The sequence below is a fragment of the Myotis lucifugus genome, unplaced genomic scaffold (genome assembly GCF_000147115.1).
Source record: "Myotis lucifugus unplaced genomic scaffold, Myoluc2.0 scaffold_6, whole genome shotgun sequence".
NCBI classification, from domain to species: domain Eukaryota; kingdom Metazoa; phylum Chordata; class Mammalia; order Chiroptera; family Vespertilionidae; genus Myotis; species Myotis lucifugus.
Window position 1 is genome coordinate 7,937,616 of NW_005871054.1, and position 20,385 is coordinate 7,958,000.

The window sequence follows — 20,385 nt, forward strand, 5'->3', positions numbered from 1 at the left end:
TATATACTCTAAAAAGGGTTTTGTGTTTGATAAGTACATTACTCATAATTATTGGTATATATTTAAGCCTAAAGCAAAGTCTGTATCACATGAAAAGTGCAAAATTAGCTGCAGATGAGTATCCCTGACCTAATTATGTGAGACACACTGGTAAATCTGTACAGATTCAAGTCTCTAGGGCAGTGGTTCTCAACCTTGGCTGCACATTAGAATCACCTGGAAATCTTTTTAAAATCCTGATTTCTGGGCCTCATCCTCTGGAAATTCTGTTTCTTTGTTATGGGGTGGGGCCACAACATTAGTAACAAAGAAACAGAATTTCCAGAGGATGAGGCCCAGAAATCAGGATTTGAATAAAGATTCCCAGGTGATTCTAATGTGTAGCCAAGGCTGAGAACCACTGCTCTACGGAGAGAGTTAAACTCTGAGGAGTGAAGGAGAATTTCAGGAAAAGGGATTTAGTAAAGGAATAAAATTATTTGGAAGAGATTACTTAAAAGGAGATACCTGGTAAGATAAATCCAAGTCACTACAGGAGACAGTGAGGTGGGTCCTCACTGTCTCCTGAGCCTTGTGTGGAGAGGAAAACATCCCACAGCAACAATGGTGTGACTGCTGCCTGATCTGCGAAGAGCAATCAACTTAGGCAAAGAAAGGGGTACAGGGTGGGTGTGTGGTAGGAGTGGGTGGGGACAGAAGATATATACAAGGATATGCAAAGGTTTTCTGAGAAACCAAGGACAGTAACAAAAAAACAGCCAGTTTCCCTATCAAGAACCAAGCCATGTCTTCCTCACAGCTGGCCTATGTGCTTGTCTCTAGGTGTTATCTCTTCAATGCTAACTAGTTTCCTCTGGTTCTTCATCTTGCCTTTGACTAAAAGGCCCTCCCTCTCTAGGCCCAGATGATGCCTCACAATTTTTTAGCTCAGCACCCATCACACCTATACAGTGGCTTGGGAAAACACACTCCCAGACCCAAGATAGCAAAGGAACTTCATAGACATCAAAGGGACTTAGCAGTTCAAACGAGGAACCAGAATAGACAGAGAAGGTTGCTTCTACCTAGACCAAGTTAATGGAAGGAACAACAATGTTTAAGGGGATACACATAGAGAGTAACTGCAAAAGTTTGGGGGGAGGAGACTAAACGAAACAAACTCTGGAGATAAAATACAAATAAAGAATGTAAAATTGATTGTAACATTACAAAGCAACAGGAAAAGAAGAAAAAATGTCATTAGAATTTGTAAATAGGTTAAATATTTTAAAAAGAAAAATGAAGTGAAATGTTGAGAAAATAAGTCTTTGATGTTGATAGTAACTATTACTCTACAGATAGGATTTGTACTGTATGTTTATAGTATAATATATTGCAATAACATGGTTTCCTGATAAAAGAAAAGTATCAATCAATCAGTGCACTTAAGTTTTGAATAGCATGCCTCATGGAAGAAAAAGCTGGGTTGAACAAAAGCTTTAACTCAATAAAAGTGTATAGTGAAATTTTTTTCATTTCCAATTATTGATGTCTTACTTCCTGTAGAATCGACTAAAACCCATTACACAGTGTTCCCAAAAGAAAATGCTGATGGGGTGAAAGATGATCAGTCTTGAGGTTTCATATATCATGCCTATAAAAACTCTGGTTTTAATCTTTTGAACACAGTACAAATAAAATCAAATTAATGGAATATATTACTCTGTATGTAACAATTTACCTTTTGACCATACATTTTTATTATGGTATTCTTTGGCATATAAAGTTTTAAATACTTCAAGACTCTCTTACATTTCCTTCACATTTTCTTTGACTTTCAATTTATAAGGCCTTTATCAACTCCAAGATTTGGTATCTATATATTCTTTTAGTTCTTGGTTTAATCTTTTACATTTAACTCTTAACCTAGATAGGATTTATTTGGTACAAGGAAGAGGACTAATGTTATTTTGTTGTTGTTGTATTTTTTTCCAAATAGTTACCAATGGTCTCAGCACTGTTTATTAAAATAATCCAACCTTATCATATAGTAAGTGCATGTATTAGAGTCTGTTTCTGAACTTTCTGTTCTATTTCATTGGCCTAAATGGTCAATATTTGTTAGTAGTATTACAATGCTAAAATTACTCTAAAAATTTAATTCTTTCCTTCTTTAAGTTTTAACAGCATTTTTTCGTTTCTTTTAAAAGGAAATCCCTGAGAAATAATGATTACCATGTCAGTTAGCATGCTCTGTGCTGCAAAACACTGAAAGCCCAAGCCAAAGAGGCTTAACAATAAAGGAATTGAGTGGCTTTCATAACTATGAGTCCAAAGGTAAACCAAATGTCAGTGGTGCTTGAATCAATTGCCCATCAATGTCATTAATAACCCCTGTATTTCCATCTTTCAGCTCTACTATCCCATGTCAAGTTCACCCTTCAGCTCATAGGTGTAGGATGGCTGACAGATGCAACCCAGACCACTGCATCCTTGCTCACATCTAGCAGAAGACAACAAGGCACCAGAAAATTGTTTGTGTGTCATTAGCCTGAATTCTCATTTTTTAAAAATCAATCACAACAATGAAGGACAGAATCAAAATGATCTAATTGGATTAATCAGGCACACCCACAGACCTGGATTGGAATAGATGTTGGGATAATCACAGTTTTCACTACAATTATAATTGCTTTAAATGCATTAATTTGAAATGAATTGATATCTTGCTAATATTGAACCTTTTTATCCAAATAGCCCCTCTTCCCATTTATTCATGTTTTCTGCTTTTCTAACATGTATTTTAGTAGAGGCTTATAGTTTTTTTCATATCTGTTCCATAAGTCTATTTAATTCTAGAAAATTTTTATTGCATGATTTAAGATTTTTTTAACTGGCTTAAGCAAGTAAGAAAGTTTATTGGTACCCAGGGAGTCATGGTACCCAGGGAATCACGGTACCCAGGGAATCACGGTACCCAGGGAATCATGGTACCCAGGGAATCATGGTACCCAGGGAATGTGGGGCCAGGACCAGACCAGCAGCATCTGATATCAACCCCTTGTATCTGGGAGTTGGTAGGGACACATGGAGTAGAGAGAGGTGTTTCCTAAAGAAAAAATGAGAACAAATTTCTTGTCACTAATGAATAAACAACTCAAGGAACAGTTCTACCCATAATATAGCAATCATTTTTAAAAGTTTGAGAGTTTTTAATGGCATAATAAATACTTTGCTATGTCATGATAAAAATCAGTATGAAGATTGGATAAACACTCCAACAATAGGGAATTGGTTCAAGAAACACTGGTAAGTCTACATAATGGGATTTTACATGGCCAATAAAAATTATGTTTAGAATAATACTTAAGAAGTAGGAAATGCTTTCAGCTCATTTTTTGTATGAGTCATGGTCCTTCCAGGAACTAGATGGCACACTCAGATGGAGTGATTGAGCAAGAGTGACTACAAGGATCAGGCAGGACTACAGAAAACCAAGGAGAGATGGGGTGCTTCATTTCCCAAGAGTTGGAGGGGGCACGCCACCTGTCCACTAAGATGTCAGTTAACAATGGCTGACTCTGGCAGATAGAATTATAATCAAGTCTCCCCTCCCCTTTTTTGGTACTTTTTTTTTTTGGTTGTTCTAAATGTTCTAAAATGAGTATTGTATTAATTAGAATACAGAACAGTTTAGATGCTGTTAACAAAAAGACTTAAATAGTGGATTACTAGGTGTACCAGTTAATAATGAGGATTTTTTTCAATAGATGGAGTTACACATATGTTGATATATATGCGATTTGATATGTATGCTATTTTGTTGTATTGACAACAAGCTTCAAAACGTCATTTGTCAAATTTGCTGAAGGTGTTAACATCATAGATATTTTTATGCTTAAAAATGTCGAATTTCACCCTAGCCAGTTTGGCTCAGTGGATAGAGCATCAGCCTGCGGACTGAAGGGTTCCAGGTTTGATTCTGGTCAAGGACACGTGCCCGAATTGCAGGCTCAATCCCCAGTAGGGGCCGTGCAGGAGGCAGCCAACCAATGATTCTCTCTCATCACTGATGTTTCTATCTCTCTATCCCTCTCCCTTCCTCTCTGAAATTAATAAAAATATTTTTTTAATGTCAAATTTCATGCCAAAAAAAGAGCATTTGCAGGAAGTTATAATTCATTAATTTATTTTGAAAAAAAGTGCTACTGAATACTTTGAGAAGCTTATGGTGCACATGCTCCATCTCAAGATACTTGTGAGTGCTAGCTTAAACGCTTTAAATGTGATGGTTTCGATGTGAAAGACAAAGAATGTCCAGGTCAACTGAAAAAGTTTGAAAACCAACAAGTACAAGCATTATTGAATGAAGATGCACGTCAAACTCAAAAACAACTCGCAGAAAGGTTAAACATTGCTCAGCAAACAATTTCCAATCATTTACAAGCAATGGGAAAGATTTTAAAGGAAGGAAAATGGGTGCCACATCAATTGAACGCAAGACAAATGGAAAACCGGAAAGTCATCAGTAAAATGCTGTTTCAACGGCACGAAAGAAAGTCTTTTTTGCACCAAGTTGTGACTGGCGATGAAAAGTGGATTTATTTTGAGAATGCCAAATGCACAAAATCATGGGTTGATCCAGGTCAACCATCAACATCGACTGCAAGGCCAAATCGCTTTGGAAAGACGACAATGCTCTGCGTTTGGTGGGATCAGGAACGTGTGGTGTATTATGAGCTTCCAAAACCAGGTGAAACCATTAATACTGATCACTACTGACAATAAATAATTAATTTGAACCACACTTTGATCGTGAAATGATCAGAATGTTCCAGAAGACATGGCAAAGTAATTTTGCTTCATGATGACGCACCATCACACACTTTAAAACCCGTTAAAGACACGTTAAAAGATCTTGCCTGGGAAATATTAACCCACCTGCTGTATTCACCAGACCTTGCTCCTTCAGATTACTACTTGTTCTGATCGATGGCACATGCACTTTCTGAGCAGCACTTCAAAATGTACGAAGGGTTGGCAAATTGGGTCTCTGAATGGTTTGCCTCAAAACAAGAAAAGTTCTATTGGGACAGTATCCACAAATTACCTGAAAGATGGGGAAATGTGTAGCTAGCGATGGACATTACTTTGAATAAAGCACTTTTGATGTTTCTCTTGAAATTATCATGTTTTCTTTGATTACAAAATCCGCAATTATTAACCGGTACACCTAGTAAATGAGTTGGTGTTTTTTCTCTGTCCTGCAAACATCTGGACAAGCTGTCCACAGCTAATGACCACTTGACAACCATCCAGGGCACCTGGTTCTTCTATTTGATTGCTCTGCCACACCCTAAACATACGGCATCCATCTCATGTTCCAAGAGAGCTGCTCCAGCTCCCGTTTTCACATTCACGCTCCAGCAGGGAGGAGGAAAGAAGGGAGTAGAGGGCATGCCCTTTCCCTGTAAGGGCACAATCCAGCATAACCCAGATACTGCACACACTATTTTCATACACCCCATTGGCCAATTTCTGTCTTTCTTTTTTTGGTAATCCTCACCCGAGGACATTTTTCCATTGATTTTTAGAGAAAGTGGAAGGGGGAAGGAGAGACAGAAATATCGATGTGAGAGAGACACATCAATTGGCTGCCTCCCTCAAGTACCCCAATAGTGCCAGGGATTGAGCCTGCAACTGAGGTACAGGCCCTTGAACAGAATCAAACCCAGGATGCTTCAGTCCACACAGGCCAATTCTCTATCCACTGAGCCAAACCAGTTAGGGCTAGGCCAATTTATTTCTATGGTCACCTTGACTTTAAGAAGGCTGACAAATATTGTCTTATGAAACGGGGCCATATGTACAGTTTAAATTCAGAGCTTCTATTACTAAAGAAGGAAAGGAACAGTTGGATATTAGGAGACAACTGGTCGTCTGTATCCCAATATGTATAAGTTTAATAATAAGCAAATTTGCAGTTAAAAAAAAAAAAAGGAAATTAAGAGTTGTTGCTGTCTGGTAATTTGTATACTCCCAGGCCAAACACAGAGATATCAAAAGAAGATCTTATCCTTCCAGAATAACCTATATATTCAGAATTGATTTATAAAAATACTTTCCCATTCTATGTTTAGGAGTAAATATATGTTCTTCATGTAAAAATTCCTCCCTGTCACTCCACTGCATTATTATTCACAATAATAAACTTGCAGTAAGGGCCAGCCAGTCAATGTTCTTCATCAGGGGTCAGTAAACTATAGCCTGCTGGCCAAACTTGCTGTTTTTATGAAGCTCACAAGCTAAGAATGGTTTTTATATATTACAATGGTCAGGAAAGAAAATAATATTGATAACACATAAACATTATGTGACATTCAGGTCCTGAGGGCTCCGGAAAAAGGGAAGTTAGGAATGGCCCTGACATTCCACAGGGAGAGGGATAGAGAAACATCGATGAGAGAGAAACATGGATTGGCCGTCTCCTGCATGTACCCTACTGGGGATCGAGCCTGCAAGCCGGGCACGTGCCCTGACCTGGAATGGAACCTGGGACTCCTTGGTTCCTGGGTTGACGCGCTCAACTACTGAACCACACTGGCCGGGCAGAGCCGCATTATTTGATAGAAGCTGCTGTGTGGCCCTGAGAAAAATAATCTCCTATTACCCTGTCCCTGAGTGTCTTTTGTATCATATAATCTTTACCTTGCTGTGCTTTGGGTTAATAAACCACTTTCCTTAAAAAAAAAATTTTTTTTAATTATGTGACATTCAGATTTCAGTGTCCATAAATAAAGCTTTATTGGGACCCAACTTCATTCATTTGTTTACATATTGTCTATGGTTGTATTTGTGCTAAGGTGGCAGAGTTGAGTAGTTTTGACAGAGACTATTTGGACAAAGGAGCCTAAAATATTTACCATCTGGTTTTTCACATTAAAAAAATAAATAAATAAAGAACTAAATCCCATCAGCAAGTCAGGAGATAGGCCCAATTTTTATGGAGCATATATTTTGGAGGGATATAAAGAGTAAACAAATAAATATACAAATATCTAATGGCAACAAGTGCTATGGTTAAAGATAAGGTGATATGACAGGGAATGACACTAGACCTACTTTGGCGTGAGCACCAAAGTCCCCACTGAGGAAGTGATATATGAGTGGATAACTGAATGACAAGGAGACAGCCATGTGAAGATAGTGACTCCCCAACCTTGAGTACTCGGGGAGAAGAAGATGGCCAATGGGGCAGGTGCACGGCAATGGAGGAGAGTGACAGAGAGTATACATACTCCCTGTGCCTCTACAGATTGTCAGAGCCAATAAAAATCTCCCTGGAACTTGACAGCAGCTGAAAAGATTATTGTAAAAGACAATATCAGGAGGGATATTTTATGGTTGGGGGTCACCACAACATGAGGAACTGTATTAAAGGGATTGTACCTTTTCCCTTGGTTTGCAACCCCACAAGACTAGTCTGAAAAATGCCCCTTTCCTCCCACCTTTTATCTCTAAAGTATGTGAGGAAAGATGTGTGTAGCTGAGTGGAAATCAGTCACATAAACCTTGCAATGCGCAAGGTCCCCAAACTGTAGACACAGGAGCTGAGAGATGACTGCAAGTCAATTTCCCCACCACCGCCCCCTCCTCTCATCCTGCTTGTATTCCAGGTGTGGAAGCTAACTTTATCTCCACACACATCCACCGTTGGGGGTTGCACACACAGTTGTGAAACAGTCGGTGTGGCCGATGATTTGCAGAGATGAAGGAAACTCAACCCAGGCCATAAGTTCAGTTGTTACAAATGTACTCGCAAATAAACCATGTGACCACACTAAACAACTTCGGTTTCAAAAGCTTTGCTTAAGCATGTGACTTTTGTGTTGTCCTTTGCAGGATTTATATACAGCGGTAGGCAAAAGTAGTTTACAGTTGTGAGTGCATGAAAGTTTATTTTTGTATCATTATTTATTCCTGTATTATATATTTTTCCATTTGAACAACTGTAAACCTTCTTTTGCCCACCCTGTAATATATACATACTAGAGGCCCATTGCATGAATTCATGCACAAGTGGGGTCCAGGAGCCCGCCTGATCGGGCGGCTGGGGGGAGAGGCCACGGGAGGTTGGTCAGCCGGCCCCGCCCCCTGGTCAAACTCCCGGTCAAACTACCGGTTGAGAGGACAATTGCTAATTAGTCTTTTATTATATAGGATATGACTGTGGTTGGAGGGGATACAATTTTTTAAAACCAATATTCCTATCAGTACAAGCAAAGAACTCAGCACCTTTTTAAAGAAAAACAAGCTTCTCAAAAGAGGAGAAAGAAATGTAATTAGAAATGTATTCAAATCTAAAGAGCTTTTTAAAACTTGTTTCCTAAGAAACCAAAAATAGGACTGACAAGTACAATTTCCAAAGAAGCTTAGATCTACTTACTTGATTATTAAATTTTCCAGTTCAAAATTTTTACAATTACTAATTTAAGGAGTGAAAAAAAGCTCTTACATGAAATAAAATTAAGTTCCCCAGTTAATTTTGTTAGTAATCCTTCTGCTAGTGAAAATCGACTTTCATGAACAAAAAGTGCCAGGGTTACTCTCAAACAGGTTAAAAATATATTTAGTAACCAACAACATACTGTAACTCTTATGCAACCACAAACGCTACCAAAGACAGTTAAATGTACTTACTATAAAAGATATAAATTCAGTCATCAGTAATTAAAACTCTTAGTAGAGAGACAAGAGTTAACTCATTCTTCTATCACATTCTCTTATCCACGCCATACCTTCAGCACTGGGGGAAATCTGTCACTGAAAACTGAGCTCATATATTTCTTTAGTTTTAAAGCTCTCCTAGGTAGTTTTACAAGATGAAAGGATCCATATTTGAGGCTGGAGAGAGCAGACATGAAGAAGGCCACCAGGAAACTGTGGGAATATGACATAACCCTCGAGCCTCAAAAGCCACATGTTCAACCTCACACCCTCCAATTGCCAACCGATAAGCTATAAAAAGAGGAGCAGTAAATGGTTAACCATGAATGAGAACCCTCCTCCCACCTCTGACTGCATAGCTATTCCATTCCAGGAGTTCCAGGGCTTCAAATTAAAAAGGACCAGAGACCAAGTTTATAAAGCATGCCCTCCTTCCCTGTGCCTAGCCCACCTTAACCTTTCCTTCTCAAATCCCTCTTCTTTCTAAAGCCATATTCACAATCCCTGCCCTCAAGACTCTTCACAGTCAAGCCAGAGATATGAGCATGCCTCCAACCATCTAGGAGAGGTCTATGCTGTCATAAAAAGTATTTTAATAAAGTGTTTTAATAACAGGGCTTGGAGGTAAAAGTTTTCTTATTGCCTAGAAATGACAAGGCAGTCTCATTAAGTATCACCAAATTCTAAAAGAAATGAACAACTAGAGCCCGTTTCCTTCTTGGGGTTTCGTAGGAGGACGATGAGCAGCTGCACCCCCTTCTAGACTTTAAAAAAATATGAGGAGCAGAGGCAAGTCATCAGCACCTGCTAGGTCAGCCTCATGAGAGCCATGATCTTGGGGAACATACTACCTTGTCTAGCAGTGAGCACAGAGTTCTAAGAATACGAAAACCAACTGTTGATTCATTTAACCGAAAGTCAGATGTACCTGTGCTGGGGAAGTGAGGGAAGGAAAGTGTGGCATAATCAGTAAGAGAGTTATGTTGTGTACAGAGAGGTTATACAGAGTCTAAGTGGTACAAGAGATACGTCTTAGGACAGAGCTCATCTGTCCTAGTATAAAGTCAACAGATCCATCTATCAGAACACAAAGCCAACAGATAATATCTAAAATAATGATTTTCAGAGATACCACTCTAAGTATATTATTTTGAAATTGGGAGAAATGCCCAAATCTAAAATAGTTGTTGAGGGAGGGGATGGGTTGGAGGGGGTGGCTGCTGGATCTTTTTCTTTTATACTTTTAGTACTATTTGACTTTTTAAAACACATGCAGGTATTATTTTATTAAAAAACAAAATTAAATTATAAAAGCAGAGGCAGTATTTTTCTTTAGGAAAAAACTAATAATGTTTGTGGGCCTTTCCTGTGTGCTATTTGTCAAAAATGTCTAGAATAACATGAATATAGATATAGCTGATAGATCATAACTAGTCTTAAATTCCTACAGGTTGAAGATTATTTATCAAGAAATCTAATACGGGGGCCAAAGAAAGGTGATTATATGTGTATATACACTGAGTGGCCAGATTATTATGACCACCCCATCAGTACTTCGTTGGGCCACCTTTTGCCTTCAATACTGCAGCGATTCTTCTTGGCATTGACTCCACGAGATGTTGAAAGGTGATGCGAGGAATCTGACACCATGCCTGATGAATAGCACTGTCCAGTTCTGTGAGATTTGATGGTTGTGGAACCAGCTGCCTGATGGCTCTTTTAACTTTGTCCCACAAATGCTCAATTGGATTGAGATCTGGTGTTTGTGGGGGCCACCTAAGCAAGGTAAAGTCTCCCTCATGTTCTTGAAAGCACTCCTGCACAATATGAGCACCGTGGCATGGCGCATTGTCTTGTTGGAAGAAGCCATCTCCATTGGGATACGCCATCAGCATGATAGGATGAACTTGATCAGCAACGATACTTAGGTATGTTGTGCTATTCAGACATTTATAATGATCTGGCCCTCTAGCAACTTCAGCGGGAAATTACAGCTAATTGGCCTACAAACATCAGGTGGTCATAATAATCTGGCCACACAGATTACAAACTGAAGTGAGTGGGGAGAGGGAAAGGCTTTCATGAGCATGCCCTGAAAATAAAAAAAACAGGAAACAAAACGGGCAGACCGAACACAGTAGAGAACACAGTGGCCATTTGGTTTGGCACCAATGGCACTATACATGTCAACTGGCCCTGGCAGATTTACTACTGAAATTACAGGCTGGAGTCATTAAAAAAAAGGTTCGCCTCTGCTAAATGGCTTCTAACTTAGGGAGGAAAGAAAAAAAAAGTAAGGGAGGGGTGTAGAACCATCAAAAATGGTTCAGGTAATAAAAAAAAAAAATTCTAATTGACTCGGGGCAGGAAACCCAAGTTTTAAAAATCCCAACAAGCATATAGGAATGGAAACTGGTGCCAAAAGTGAAGCGCTGGCTCATCTTCCCAGTGTTTCACTTCATTGCCCATTCTCTATGCTATTTAAGTGAATGCATGCAATACAGATTTTGCCTTTGTCATCCTCAGCCACCCAGAAAATGGCAATACTTAAAAGTTTTATTCCTAATAGTTATAGACGCAGCCAGACTAGTCTTATCCCTTTTACATTTTTCCCCAAGATACTTTATATTCATTTTCACAGCTCTTCCTCTTTATTAAATTCATTAAGTTTCTTCAAGTCAGTGATTGCCATCCATATATATATATTTTTTTAATATATTTTATCGATTCTTTTACAGAGAGGAAGGGAGAGAGACAGAGAGTCAGAAACATCGATGAGAGAGAAACATCGATCAGCTGCCTCCTGCACACTCCCCACTGGGGATGTGCCTGCAACCCAGGTACATGCCCTTGACTGGAATCGAACCCGGGACCCTTCAGTCCGCAGGCCGACGCTCTATCCACTGAGCCAAACCGGTTTCGGCACATCCATATATATTTTAAAATAACTTGGCAAATATATAAATTACTTGATCCTACTACTTGTCTAAATATTATCCTAGTAATGTTTCTGAAATTATATTAATAATGCTACCCTTGGTAATATCCAATTATCTTTTATGGTCCCTCGTTCACCACCATGTAGCTTTCTTACTTGATTAGACATTCGGATAAGGCAGCTTTGGCTCAGTGGTTCTGGGTAAGGCATATTTTATGGAGTAATGGTCAGAGTGGAGAGTTTGACAAAACAGTTTTCAGAAGTCTACATCAAAATATAGAAACCATTTTTATTATAAACGATAGTAATATTAAGGATAAAGAAATGGGATGGAGTGAGGCTCTGAGCCTCACCTTTCTTTTTTTGCACATTATGTGGTAATTTTTTAAAGTTGACTTATTTAAAATTTGTGAAAATATCCCAGGTTCAAAACCATTGCATCAGTATAGGCTGACAAAAGGCCATTTAGCCATTATTCTGACTCTCTTTAGGTTTCTCCTATTCAGTAACTCTCTTTCTATTGGATTCCCATGACGATCTGAAGGACTGTGAATAAAATTATGAACAAAAATCATGACATTTTATCCCAAAACTTCAGTACAGACCTGTGAAAAGTGACATTTTTCTACATAACCATGATACTACTGTCACACCTAACAGATTTACCACTAATTCCTTAATGTTTGTGAAAGCCAGGCCATATTCCAATGCCCCACAACAATACCTCAAATATCTTCATTCGTTTTTATACGTGTGACAGAAATATCTTAAAAATTACAACTCTGAAAACTAGATGTAGGTGTTCATTATGCTATTTCCTCACTTTTGAAAAATACTGTATAATGCCCTAGAGAATTACATCATTATATCTTTGCCAATATGTCTATATATGTGAAAGAGAAGTTTCTAAAGCATGCTGAGAACCCTATACTGTGGAATATTGTTATCAATTATTTGAACAATGATATAGAAAGGATGTTTATCACATTTCTCAGTTGGCGAGCTGAGAGGAATAATGAATACGCTACATAACTGAATCAAAATCCAAAAATATTTGACAAAAACTACACAGAACAAGAAATGAGTACAGATACATTAGGAGTGTTAAAGAAATGAGTGGAGATACATTAGATGTGTGTTTATGTTCAGCAGGAGCTGGAACAAAAGGTCACAGGTCAATAGATGTAGTAATGAGGAAGGGTCTACTTGTGATGGTAGACCAAGTGCAATTGTTGAAAGCCTTAAAAGGAACAAAGCAAAACCAAAATAGAATCCCTTGTTAAGAGAGGTCGCTGCCCTCCCCTGTGAGCTATGTCTCTCAGCCTTGTCAGATGGGCGTTACCATAGGCACCAGGATGATAAATGTGAAGCTGGGAACTGGGAGAGGAAGGTGGTATGGAAGGTGGGGTTCAACAGCCAAATTGCTATAGAATCTTGATTTTATGTTTGTTATGGGAAAATGCAGAAAGTCTAAGCTCTATGTGGTCTGAACTATTCCCCTGTTCTCATGTACACCCAAGGTTCACTTTTATAGCTTCACGTTGGGCCATATATGGCTGGCCAATATCATCCCTACTCAAAGTGCGATCCATGACAAGCAAAACCCACATTATGTAGGAACTTATTAAAAATACAGTCCTGGCTGACGTTGCTCAGTGGTTAGAGCGTCGGCCCAGGCACCAGAGGGTCTTGGGTTCGATTCCTGGTCAAGGGCATGCACCTGGGTTGCAGGTTTGATTCCCTGGCCATGGTCAGGGCATGTGCGGAAGGCAACCAATCAGTGTGTCTCTCTCACATCTCTCTCTAAAAAGCAATGGAAAAAATATGCTCGGGTGAGGATTAACAACAACAAAATAGAGTATCAGGCACCTCAAACTTATTGAATGAGAATTCTTTCTTTGAACTAAATCCCTAGGTCATTTAAAAAGCACTGGACAACCCTAAAATGGGCATAGCTGATTGCACAGAATGAGTATTTTATGTAGGCACCAGTGAGTATAGGACTTGCATCCTTTCAAAATTGCATATGCCAGTGGTTCAACACAGATTGCCGGACCATACCCCCAGGGTTTCCGGTTCCGTAGGTCTGGGGAGGCCCTGAGAATCTACGTCTAACACTCTCAGGTGATGGTGTTGCTGCTGGTGCAGGAACCACAACCACTGGCTCACACTATCTAAAAATAACATGCTGCATATCCTGGGAATGTCGATTCAAGTGCACTCCCAGTAAAAGGGGAAATACTGAGCTAGAAAGGAGGAAAGAGCAGATGTTTCACTGATGTTACAGGAAAGGAGCTGTTAACACTCCTTTGTACACAATGGGGTAAAAATAGTTGAAGAAATTACTATAGCAACAACTGTGTCATCCGCAGGGTCTCTCTCTACCGACATTATTCAGAAAAGGAAACCCATCTTGCAGAAATCCTATTTCAACGTTGAGACTTATAAGAAACAAAAACCATGGGAAACATATCCCATTCATTAAACACTGTGAGATAACATTACAGATTTAAGACAGATTCAAAAATGACTCCCACAGGCCTGGATTTGGATTTTTTTGGTCAAGTAATAAAGCAAATATGAGTTTGTATCCAAATGACTCTATAATCAGAAAAAAAAAACGAGAGCTGAGAAATGTTCAGAATACTTATTATAAATGTTTAATTTTTTAAAATCCAAAATAGCTCCTTTCTAAAACAAAGACTCTCAAAATGATACGTAAAACAATATAAACCAAAGAGCTCCACCTAGAGTTTGAGAAAGGATTATTTACTTACATGCACATAACAAAGCACTATTTATCCATATCTTACCTGTAATATTAAAATATAATTTTTTAACATAATCTTTATAAAAAGGATAGCTTCCTGAAGTATGAAATGCTGTTAACTAAAGGAGAACTGAATTTTTTATAATCCTGTCTGCAACCTATTTCTCTTCTAAAATTTTGGCAGTTATAATCGTTGCTGTGAATGATTTAGAAGCCATTATCTTAAGGCAAATTGTCAAAAAGTTGGGACAGTATTTAAAGTGTCCTGGAGAGAACAACTTAAAAGGTTGATTCTTACCTGAACTTGCTGTGTGACCCTGAGCAACTCATCTTCCAGCCCTGAGCTTTGTCGTCCATGGGGGTTAGACAAGATCGGTGCTTTTCAGGCCTGGCTGCATATTGGCATCACCTGGGAGCAATGGAAATAAACTGATGCCTGGATCCCACGCCGAGGTTTTGATTTTAGTTGTTCTGCTGTGGGGCTCAGCATGAAAAAGCGCCCCAGGTGATACTAACAGGCAGATTGGTTGCATCAGATCAGGTGACCTGCAGACTCTCTTCACCCAAGTGTCTACTGCTCTAGTTTGTGACTCTCCAGCTTCAGGTACCTCAGAGTCACCTGCAGGGCTTGCTAAAGGTCTGGAGTGGGTCCTAAGAATTTGCATTTTTAACGAATTGCCATCATGCAGATGCTACTGGTCCAGGGTCATACTTTGAGAATAACTGTTCTAGAGGATGACTTCAAAATTACATTTCCAAATCCCCCAAATTATCCTCACTCTACTTTATCAAACCAGAGTATAATATTGTTAATTAGTCTCCCTGGTTCCTCCAGTTCCTAGCCCACACTACCAACACAGTTAACATTAACCCCCACATCCTGTGTCACTCCTTGGCCTGAAACTCCTGAAACTCTTCAATGCCTCCCCAAAGCTGACAGAAAGAACAAACTAACATGATGTGCAAGGCTTTTCACAGTTTACCTCTTCAGCCTCAATTTCTAACAGTCCCTGTCATCTGTCTAGGCCCCAGTCACTTGTTCCCTTGCCCCTGACTTTCCCTTCTCCCGAATGTCCTTGCTCTGCCTTCTCTTTCGAACATGCACATCACCATTCACTCTGTGTGCCAGCACTCTGCGAGGCATTGGGAATTCGAGGAAGAACAGACAATCCCTCCCCTTCAGGAGTCTTGAGAGGTATGGTAGACAATGAGTGGTGAACCCAACACCAGTCTTAATTACTCCCCTCTCCCTCACTGTATAGAATATAAATTTTATTTTCTGTATATTATGTTTTGATATCTTAAAAAAAAAACAAAAAAAAAAAACCTTTATGGCTGGGAAAGACTGCCCTTCTTGGGGGATAGTAAATTCCTGAAGATAGCAAAGAGCTCAGCCCTGAGCATGACTTTAACACTTCGGTGTCGGGTGAATTTCCCGCCAAAATATAAGATGGCGCGTTAAAATGCCTATATCTTTTGAAGTATGGGTTCGATTGAAATGAAATATTTGGTAATACGCAGTTACAATCGGCCCGAGTTTACACGTTTCCCGCACTCCACCGCAAATCTATATGAACCGAGTTTAAGACGGCTCCCGCGGAGTACGCGCAATTCACACGAGCCGACTTAACTCGTTTCCCGCAACCCAAGTGCAAACCAGTGAATTCAGAGCCCAACCTCCTCCATCAGGCCTGTGCATCCCAGAAGGCAATATTCCTCTCTCTTAACATCCCAGGGCCAAGGACCAGGCAACTAGGGACCACCCCTGTGGGCCAAAACCCTCAGAAACTACTCAAACTAGCCCATCCCAAACCACTTACCCTGCCCAGCCCTGCCCTGCCTTTTCCCCAGAAACCCCAACAAAGGCTGCGGCCTGCACCTCGCCCCTCACTCCCTTCTGGCCACCCAGGAGTTTCCCCGTGACGCTGCCTGGCATGCCGTGCCTTGTCTCTGCGACTGTGAGTATAATAAACTTGTTTGCTCCTGAGCCTGTCTCCTCTTGCAGCTGCACCTGCCCATCTGATAAAGGAACACAACACTCACCTTCCTCACGGGTGGCTGGAAACGCTCACTGTAGTAGGAGCTGGCCAGGAAGCAGCACACCTATGGAAGTGTGCTGCAGGCTTCTGGAATGTTTGCTTTCCAGATAAAAGAGAACAGGCCCATAGCCATCCCTTCATCCAGCCTTGAGTGCGGGTGTGATGCTGGAAGCAGGAGCAGTCATTCAACAACCATGAGGGAAGGGACAAGCGGATCCTGACACTGGGAACCAGCTGGCTGAAGGCAACCTCCACTGACCTCCACTGCCTTTATATCCAAGGAGAACAAAGCCCCTCTGCCTGAGGCACTTGCTCATCAGGTTTTCTGTTACTTGCAGCTGAAGACATTCTCTTGGGGTAGAGGTGGGGGATATTAAGTAATTCCTCATAACAGCTGTGCTGAGGTGAAGCAGCAGAGCATGTGGTGAGAGGACTTAACAGGGTGAGAGGGGAACAATTGCAAAGTGTGGAGACAAAAAGAGGCATCCATTCCAGGAAGAGGGTGGAGCTCCTGTCCAGAGGGAGGAGGAACTGAACACTTGAGAGGGAGAGCAGCAGAAGAGGCCAGAAAAAGAGGCCTGCCCTGCTCCCTAAGGCATGGGGGAGCACCCTTGCATGTGCACACGCCCGTGGGAACAACACACACACACACAGATGCGCATGCGTTTTTACATACATAGGAAAAATGTGTAGGACTATGGTGTTATGAGGACCGGCAGGGCTTACATATTTTATTCCATATAACGCTACAGCATTTGAATTTTGTGGAACAACCATGTAAACCTTTTGCAAATTAAAAAAGAATTATCACATTTATTTTGTAGTGAGTAGACTGAAATAGGTTTCAAGCTTTTGGAAAATTAAGTTTCTTTTTTTTAAATTTTTTTAAAAATATATTTTTATTGATTTTTTACAGAGAGGAAGTTGGAGGGGAGGGAGGGAAGGATGAATAGGCAGAGCACAGGGGATTTTTAGGAGTGGAACTAGTCTGTATGATACTATAATGGTGGCTACAACTCATTATATATTTGTCAAAACCCACAGAATATACAACACAAAAAGTGAGCCCTAATGTAACCTATGGTCTTTAATTAATAATGGTATATCAATATTGGCTCATTAGTTGTAATAAATGTATCACATCAATGCAAGATGTTGTAGCAGAGGAAACAGTGGGGGAGGAGAGGGCAAGTGTGAGGGATTATATGGGAACTCTCCGTACTTTCAATTTTTCTGTAAACCTAAAACTGCTCTAAAAAATAAATTCTATTAATTTTTTAAAAAGTAATTACTGCATTATGCATTTATTTTATTAAATATTATTCTTACTACATTCACATATTTAAATATAAACTTTAAAGCAAAAACCATGCATTTAAGTAATTTTAATAAAAATATATTCCAAAGGAAAATAAATAACTTAGTATTTGAAGTCTAAAACCTGATGTTAGAACTCCAACTCTACTATAGGTATTTTTCATGTTTCTAGTTTCCCAGTAATTTATATAATTAGGTTACACTAAAATTATTTCCCAAAGTTATAGCTCCTCAATGAATTTTTGTTCTCCTGAAAAATGTCCAAGTCTTCTATATTTCAGTAGAACATCCAATGGAAAACACAGGCACAAACAGAACATCCAATGGGTACTTTCTTACTAACCACATCTGTTTGTGTAAGAAGGACTTTATGAATAAGGTATAAAATATTAGTAAAGTGCTTTGGGATTCTCAGGTGAAAAGTCATAAAAAACTAACAACTCTGGTTACATAGAAAGTAATGCCACTAATGGTCTACCAGAGGGAAGTTATTTTTAAAAAATATTAAATAACTTTGAATCTGACACTACTGAATTGTTCACAAAATCCATTGCTTCATTCCAATCCACTAGTTTAACAGCTGGAAATGGTGAAACAGCTGGGGAGAGGGAGGGAGTGGAGGGAGGGAGTCCATGGGGTAAAAAAAGAGACATCTGTAATACTTTCAACAATAAAGATAATTTTTTTAAAAAGATAAACAATGGCATTTCATAGTTAAAGCAGAATGCTGTTAAAATTTTACATTTCACACAAATGCTAAGTATCTGTGGGAGAGATAAATACAATTATATTGGTGACTCTATTCTACTTCTAACTCTTAAGCTGTGAACACATCTTAACTACATGTATATTGTTGACTCTGTATAGAACCATAGAATCTTAGTTGGACAGAACCTTAGAAGTCACCTATGCTAATTTACCATCATCCAATGAGTTAGAGCTTCTGTAAACCCTTGACTTGTCTGAAATCTACACTAGGGGTCAGCAAACTTTTTCTGTAAAGGAACAGATAATAAACATTTTAGGCTTTGTGGCCATCAGGTCTGGGTTGCAAGTACCCAACTCCTGGGGGTAACACAAAAGCAACAGCAGACAAAATACGAATGAGTGGATGTGGCTGTGTAAACCCTCATTTACAAAACTGGTAATGGGCCAGGTCTGGCTCAAGGTTGTAGTTTGCCAACCCCTGACACAGACTCCTCGTTATTGATAAAATTCCACCATTAGATACATGAGGTGCCTTTACAAGAACATTCTTTATCAGATGAAATAAGTGAATTCACTCATAGCCACAACGAAAATGATCACCTCTGGAACAACAGGGAACATCTACCCTTTAGAAGTAAACTATCGTTATTCCCTCAAGTATTCTTTTTTCCAGCCTAAATATCCACAGTGCCGCCGAGCATTCCTTGTATTATGACGTATTTGATCATCCTCTTTTATACATACCCCAGTCTGTGAATGATGCTTTGAAGTGCAGAGAACAGATGCATGACATATAGTTTGAAAAGTATGTAGCAACCAAGATGTAATTTGACTTTTAGAATTTGGCTCACTGTCTCCAAATTCAAATGTTTTCAGTTTTGTGGGGAGAATTTTTTGGTTGTTGTTGTTTTGTTGTGGGTTGTTTTTTGTGTGCAAAATTACTATTTAGTCTTTAAGAAAAATATATTTTGTGTAGATTTAGTCAAAGGTTTATGCTCAGTGTCATAACTCTACACATTAATTTAAAATGATTGCCAAAAATCAGAAAATATTTTTATTTAATTTTGGGAAAAAATAGGTTTAATAAAACAATAAATTCAAAATGGTTTCTATGCATCAAAAATGTTGGCAGAACCTACCTCTACAATCCAAAACATATAATGCAAATTGCTAAAGAAAGCCACCATTGTTTCTGAGAAAATAAAACACAAACAGGGAAGAACACACACACACACACACACACACACATGCACACACACACACCCTGCAGTGTGTTCTTGGATGCTGCTGGCTCCTTAGCAAAAATAAAGCAGGACCGTTACAATCACAGCCAGGCCGCCTCTAAATGTTGATCCCTGTAGAATTCCACATTTCAATAACTTGGGAAGAAATCACACCTGTATTTTTAAAGGCAATTTAACTTTGATTTCTGTGGCTTATTGTCATAGCATTCCAAAAAATAATAAAATTTTTTTTAAAGGTTTCTTTCTAGTAACTAGCAGAAAATAAGGCAACATTCATATAGCTTACAAATGCAGCACCTTTAGTCTGACCTTACAACTAATTTCCCTAACTTTTCTTACTGTGGTTTAATTTTTTTTTATAATTCAGTACCTTAATCACTGTACGGCACATAGTAGATGCTAGAGGAATAGATTCATTCTTTAAATATTTTTCATTGTAATGGCATTTTATCATGTTTGTTAAAACATGATAAAATGTTTGATTTACATTATTTTCTGGTATCTGGTTCCTGCTTGCCTGTTATCACATGAGCTCTCCCTGCAAAAACCCAACCATGTACATGGCTTCAAACACTGTCCACACACTGATGACAACCAAGTTCTGGGAAAGCAGCACAATCCTTACCCCTTCCTGCCTTCTCCTGCCTTGACTGTGGATGTTAT

General features: G+C 39.2%; 1 protein-coding gene across 9 annotated transcripts in view; it reads right to left on the reverse strand.

The window, feature by feature from the left end:
- The window catches only part of ACYP2 (acylphosphatase 2), a 155,195-nt gene that overhangs the window by 56,451 nt on the left and 78,359 nt on the right, over positions 1-20,385 (reverse strand). Inside the window, exon 4 of one of the 9 annotated variants that reach the window (XR_002827010.1) lies at positions 14,713-14,823. The exons of the other annotated variants lie outside the window; for them this stretch is intronic. The gene's annotated coding sequence lies outside the window, so the exon portion shown is untranslated. The remainder of the gene's footprint in view (positions 1-14,712; positions 14,824-20,385) is intronic. 9 annotated transcript variants of the gene reach the window in all.